This window comes from Cryptomeria japonica, chromosome 11 (assembly GCF_030272615.1).
Source record: "Cryptomeria japonica chromosome 11, Sugi_1.0, whole genome shotgun sequence".
Classification (NCBI taxonomy): Eukaryota; Viridiplantae; Streptophyta; class Pinopsida; order Cupressales; family Cupressaceae; genus Cryptomeria; species Cryptomeria japonica.
The window spans coordinates 283,222,124-283,229,400 of NC_081415.1; positions in this window are offsets into that span (position 1 = coordinate 283,222,124).

Below are 7,277 nucleotides of genomic sequence, written 5' to 3' on the forward strand. Positions count from 1 at the left end.
ACATGTGGACTACTATATAAGTGTCTTCTAGTTTTTTGCACATCAATGATTTTTGGTGTGTTTTGTTGGAAGATGGGATTACACAAAATTGTTGTATGGGCTGGATATGTTGGGATGATTTTATTTGATTTTATGTGGTTAGTTGGATGTGATTAGAAATTATTTGTGGTTGCTATTCCAACTATGGTGATTGATTCTCAACCTGTTTATTACCATGGGATTTGGTGATTGTGTTTGGATATTGGTTGAGAATGGAAAGTAGAGGATATACTTCAAGTGGGAGGTTGTTCAGATGTGAAGTTGCAGCATGAGTCAAACTTCAAGTGGTATATTGTTGGTATGTGAAGTCCAACTCTTTATTTTACCTTCCCATCTATGTCTCTTTGTCTTCTGTTGAAGACTATTGTATAAATATGAGGGCAAAGCCCTATGTATGGAAGCTGCAAGAATACTAATAGAATCTCTACCCTGCTTTCTAGTGGATGTAGCCAAATTGGTGAACCAAGTTAAATACTGTGTTGTGTATAATTTATGTGTTCCCAAATTGTCTTTTGTTAACACTAAGGTGATTTTATTTGAGCAGAGCGTGGATTAGGGTTTCAGGTTTAGGGGAAACTCAAGATATGTACATTTATACTAAACTATTCTGCTCTGAAAGAAGCCTAACCACACATGTTTAGCTTGAATACGAACACAAATTGTAAAGATGTAACGACCTTATAGCTTTAACTGATTTGTTACACCCATGGAGGTAGAAATGAGCACTCTTCCCATACAAACCGACTGGCTTAAATAGCACACACTAAGCTTTGACTTCGTGTGTGCTGTTTCATGTGGGCCCATTTAAAATTCCCGTTGCCATTTGTTGCTTCTTTCCATTTGTTACATGTGTTAGGTCTGTCAGAGTTGGGAAAACAATTTCCCTAGATACCTTGCTCATTCCAAAATCTTCTATCCTTGTATAATTTTCTAACAGCGTGTCCTTTTTACATTACAATTTAAATTTTTACTTCCAATGTAAGATATATATATATATATATATATATATATATATATATATATATATATATATATATATATATATATATATATATATATATATATATATATATATATATATATATATAACCAATAAAATTTAGTATGTATGTAATATTTAATTGATATATATTTTATAAAAATAAAAAGATAGATTAATGTTGTATTATATTATTAATTATAATTTATTATAATCTATTTTTTTAATAAATTAATCATATTATTCTTTTTAATTATTAAATATCAATTATTAGTTTTTAGCTATGATCAATGTAGTAAATAGTTAATATCAAATTATTTAATTTAATTTTGTTTATTTTTTATTTTTAATAAAATATGATATTAAATATTATCACTTGTATTTTATGATTAATTATCAATTAATTTTTTTATTTTAAAATTTGATATGAAATGCTTGTACATATTAAAAAATAGTAATAATTGGATTATCAGAATTTCTTAAATTTTGTATTATTTAAAATAAATTAATAATATTATAAAAATAAATGTAAGTTACATGTAAAATATTTCTTTGAATGCTATTCACAACATTGTAATATTCAATAAATTTTTATAATCATTTTAAAAAAAACTATCTTAAAATCTAAGAATTTTAGTTATTAAGAGTAAAAATGTTTAAATTATTATTATTATTTTTTTGGTCGATAAAAGGCCAAAGACATAAAAAATTTATTATTAAAGAAAAAATTTTAATGTTTAAATTATTTTACTAAATCAATTATTAAACCATAATTTTTAATTTGTATTACACATTAAAAAAAATATATTACTAACCAAGGCATATACTTTATATTGATTTGTTGATTGACCCCAAATATCAATATAAATGTTAGATCATTTAAATATTCCTTTAGTAGTTTATTTTAATTTTTAAGATTTAATAATTATTATATTGTAATTTAATATAATTTGATTTAATTTTAAAATTATTATATTATTTAGAGAGAGAGGGTTCAATCCTTATATAAATTCATCTTAGTTAACTATGTTATAATGTTAGCTATACTTTTTTTTCGAATAATGCAAAAAATTAACACAATTGATACATACATATTTAATAAAATTATAAAAAAATAATGATATATTTAGCCGATAGGCTTTTTTTTAAAGTGGACTTCCCTGTTCACATCTGTCCGGCAAACCTGTCTCACACCGGTAAACAGGCTAAAACTGAAACTACTTTAAAATTTAAATCATGATCCACATCGAATTCTTGTAAAAAATTGAAACTATTATAAAAACTTTTTTAAAAAATATCCCATCGAATTCTTTTATCAATTATGCATTTAGACCCATTGGAATTGTTCACTTTCAATTAATTTCAATTGAATAAATTGTTACGATGTTAGCAACTTTATGGATTCTAATTATAATGGGAGAGTAAATATTTGGAGTATGAGCTTGTAAATATGTTAGTGTAGTTTGAAATTTGACTAAGAATCTAATATGCAATATAAGGTATACTTTAGGGTGTAGAGTCTACTTTGTAACTAAAATTCACTTCCCGATATTTATATTTCAAGGTTTTTTTTTTAATTTATTATTTTTTAACATTTTAAGATTTTAGAGATTTTTTTTGTAATTTGTAGTTTAGAAAATTGATGATGATTCATAATTTTCTATTTTAAGAATAGTTTTCAATTTTATATTGCAAGATAAAATTTATATTAAAAAATAAAGAAAGGTTGGGGCAATTTCCCTAATTGGCTAGCTCCACTCACTCAGTCAGATAGAATAAATCCTTTCACTATGTAATATTAAATTTTCAATTTGATTTGGTAAAATTAATTTTAAATTTAAAAATTAACATTTAATCATTAACATTTAAATTTTAATGTTTTTCAAATTTAATCTATTATTATTTATAAAAAAATGTTTAGAAATTTAAAGTTGAAATAATTAAATTGAAACCTTTTAATATACAAAATTTAATTCTTTTATGACATAATATGCAACAAGTTATTGCATGGAAAGTAATATGCAACATAGAACACAACATGAAGATGCATTCATAGATGAAAAAATTATTGAGTTGTCTAGAATGAATGATGTTGTTCATTTTATTTTGTTTTTAGTTCATCTCATTTGACAAACACTCTAGTCCACCTTTAGGTTTAGATCTATAGGTAGTCAATTTATTTCTTACACTTGATATTTTAATTATATTAGCTTTGTCATTAAAATTTTAAGAATATTTAAAATATAAAAGTGATGGATGAAATGTACAAGATACATCTTCTAATGACAAACTTTTTCTTAGGCATGAATATAGATCTACAAATTTAAATGGAATATTAGTGAAGATTTCACCCATGACAATTAATCTATCATGAATATAAAAAGAAAAACAGGTAATAGAAAGTACAAATCAATTAACATATAAATCATTTTGATTAGGTCAAAAAAAGATAAATAAAAATTTAAAAGTAAATTAATAGCAAGTAGGGAATAGAAATTAGATAGTAGCTAAACAACATAACACCATACAAGAAAAAAAGAAAAAAAAAAGAAAAAGAGAAAAAGAAGAGAAACAAGAAACAAACCAAAATCAAACTATAGCTTTGGCTTGTGCATGGTGAAATATTCTTGATTTCTAATTGGAAAATGGAAAATAGAAATCTATTTTAAAAATCCTGAAATAATGTAGTGTAATAGAATACTTTGGTTTTTTTTTTTAATTTTCTTGATCCAGTAATCATGGAATGTCCTAATTCCTATTTTTATTTCCCATGGAGTATTAAAAGAATGCCTAATAAAATTTTAACATTCAAATTCAATTGCAATGCTCTTTTTTTTCATGATTTTATTTACTTGAATAATTTGAATATGTGCATTTTCTTAGAGGTTTTGAGTTGAACTGTTCAATGAGTAATTAGAATCAATCTTGTAGGCTTTGCAAAATAAAGTCACAATTAATATTATTGGTTAAACTAAAAGACAAGACCTCACATTTAAAACAATGTAGGTCTCTGCATAGAGCCTACATTCTCCTTTGATTGCTATTCTAAAATTAAAAAACATCATACACCATTTTCAAAATAAAGGAACATATTGCCTCGAATTACTCTCACAATAGCAAGTTCAGTATGTATAATTAGTTGCACACTCTCAAAGTTACATACTTTCAACTATTTCTTTCTTTATTAAAAACTATTAAAAATTAATAAATTACAATATTTATCTTGGACAATCAATGATCAAGAAAAAAAAATTAATGTTTCAATCTCTTTCTCAAAAACATTTTTTTTTATCATTATGTAGTAAAATAGTTACAAATTTTGGTTTGCTCATTGACAACATTGTTGTTCAATGTAGACAAATGTCAAAACTTTTAAATAAGACCTAAAAAAAGAGAGACTCTCTAATTTAACTTCAATTAATGTAAACAACTTTTTATTTAGGAACTATAAAAAAAGAAGAGAGATACTCTTATTTAACTTTGATTAATGTAAAGTGGGTACTTATTGTTGAACTAAATTAAAAAAAAAATCAACAATATTATATATCTAATTAAATTATACAATGAAACATGCAAAGATTTAAATTTTAATATAATTAATATTAAACTTTATTTACATTTTACCTTTGATTTCCTATCGGCATATCCTTGAACCTTCTAGAGGTGCAAGTGCTAGTTTTAACATAATCTTAGATTTATTTATATGGACTTATCTCACTTAAATAATATTTTTTTATTTTATTTTATTTATTTTAAATTTATATTATAAATAGTCAAAAAAATATTTGTAATAAAGTTAAAATTTAATAAATGCATATCATAAAAATATAACCGATAGACATATTTTTAACAAAATCATAAAAAGTAATGATATATTGTTAACATAGTTTTGGATTGATATTTGTTTATTTTAAATTTTAAATTTTTAAAAAAAATTTATATTAAAAATTCTCAAAAAATATTTATAAAATAATGTATCTATTTAAGTATGTTGGTTATACTTGGCTTTTTTCTCATAGAGTAAAGCTGAAATTTAGTGGAGGCATAGTTTTAGATTGATCTTTGGATCTATCCTAGTTAAATAGTATTTCTTTATTTTAAAAAAATTGATATTATAAAAATTTAAATTATTTAAAAAAAAATTATATTATAAATTTTCAATTTTTTAAAAAAAATTATGTAATCAAGATATTTATGAAAATTTAGATATGTCAATTAAATATTACACCCATATCTATTTTACTATTTATAATAATGTAATTTTGTTTATATATGTATAAATTAATATAATTGAAATTAAATTTGACAATATTAATATCATTGTTTAATATATATATATATATATATATATATATATATATATATATATATATATATATATACATAATTGATATAAATAACTGGCATATTTTTATTATTTAAAATAATATAATTTTTATAATATGTAATTGCTTGTATATAATTTTCAGTTAAAATGTAAAACCTGTTTTATGCAAAAGAGGACATGGACATGTCGTAAATGTAATACCCTAAAAATGGTCATCTAGACCATGAGCCCCTAATCTCGACAACATCACCAAGGTCCTAACCAAAGGCAATTAAATAAATCTTGAGCACACAATTAATTCTTTAATCATCAAATGTCACATGGCAAAATCAATCACTCAATATTAATTAAATATTTATTTAATTAATTAATCATTCCAAGTAAATCATTTTAAACAATTATCTTATTTATTTTAATTAAATATCCTAACATATTTAATTAAATAAATCAAATTACCATAAATCTTCAAAAAAGGAAACAAATCAAGAAAGAGGAATTAATTCAATTAAATAAATCAATTATGAGCACAAATCTTCAAAAATGGAAATAAATCAAAAAAGGAATTAATTGACCAAGAAAATAATTAATTGAGAAAAGAAATCAATTGGAAACAATCTTGAAAAAAACAAATTAAAAATTGATAGATAATCTCAAAGAAAGCAATTAAAACAATTAAATATTAAAATTGAATGAAATAGATAATAAATCAATTTTTTCCTGATTTAATCTTAATTTTAGTTCAATTTCCTCTAAATCAATTTTTTCTTGATTTAATCTTAATTTTAGTTCAATTTCCTTTAAAACTAAGAAAAGCATCCAATCACATCAATTCACCTAGATTGTGCTTCCTCTTGGAAAATCTTGTCCGCTCATCATCATTTGATATCAACCGTTGGTTTCTTTCTGAATTTTCTATAAATTCAAGCTCATCTCTCATTCAAGGAGAGGCTGGAGAATATATTGTTATTATACTGTTTTTGCTCTAGGATTCATTGATATATTGCATATTAATTATTTCATATTAATTAAATCATTTAGCTTAATATTGTTTAAATCTTGTTAGATGAATATTGCATCCATTTAGCATTCATCATGTTCATATAGATAAAATCCTTCGTCTTGATGTTGTCTAGTCACTGGTATTGCTAATAATCTGATAGCAATCTTATACTCGCATCTTTTAGAAGGCAATGGGTCGATTTTTTATGGTTTATTATTTATTGATTATATCTGACTAACCATGCATGTAATGACTTGATTGAAGTGTTGTGTATTGCAGATACAGATACAGGTCCACTTTTCACACACACATTTCTAGCACCCACCATGGGGCCCAAACCCACAACTACAAGATTTCTAATGTTTCTTGAACAAATTTAATGTTTGGTTTTTATAACTAATAAACATGTGTTAAATTTGTAGATAAAAATCTTTATTTTTGTTTGTTCTTCTATGACAGTCAAAAATGGTCTCGGTTTGGAGAGCATAACTTTTTATTGAACCATTGGATCTTAACCAATTTGTGATATGTTTTGTAAAATCATGTGTTCTATAGGCTCACTGAAGGGATTTTTCTAAATATTTTTGGGTTTGAAAGTTATGATTGACAGAGTGCAGGACTGTTATTTTACTCATTCTTCTATGATAGTCAAAAATGGTCTCGGTTTGAAGAGAATAAGTTTTTATTGAACAGTTGGATCTCAACCAATTTTTGATATGTTGTTGAAAACCAAGTTTTCTATAGGTTCACCAAATGGATTCACCAAAATAATTTGGGTTTGAAAGTTATGATTGACAGAGTGCAGGACTATCATTTTACCTATTCTTCTATGACAGTCAAAAAATGGTCTCGGTTCAGAGGGCATAACTTTTTATTGAACCGTTGGATCTCACCCAAATTTTAATATGTTTTTTAAAACAAAGTTTTCCACA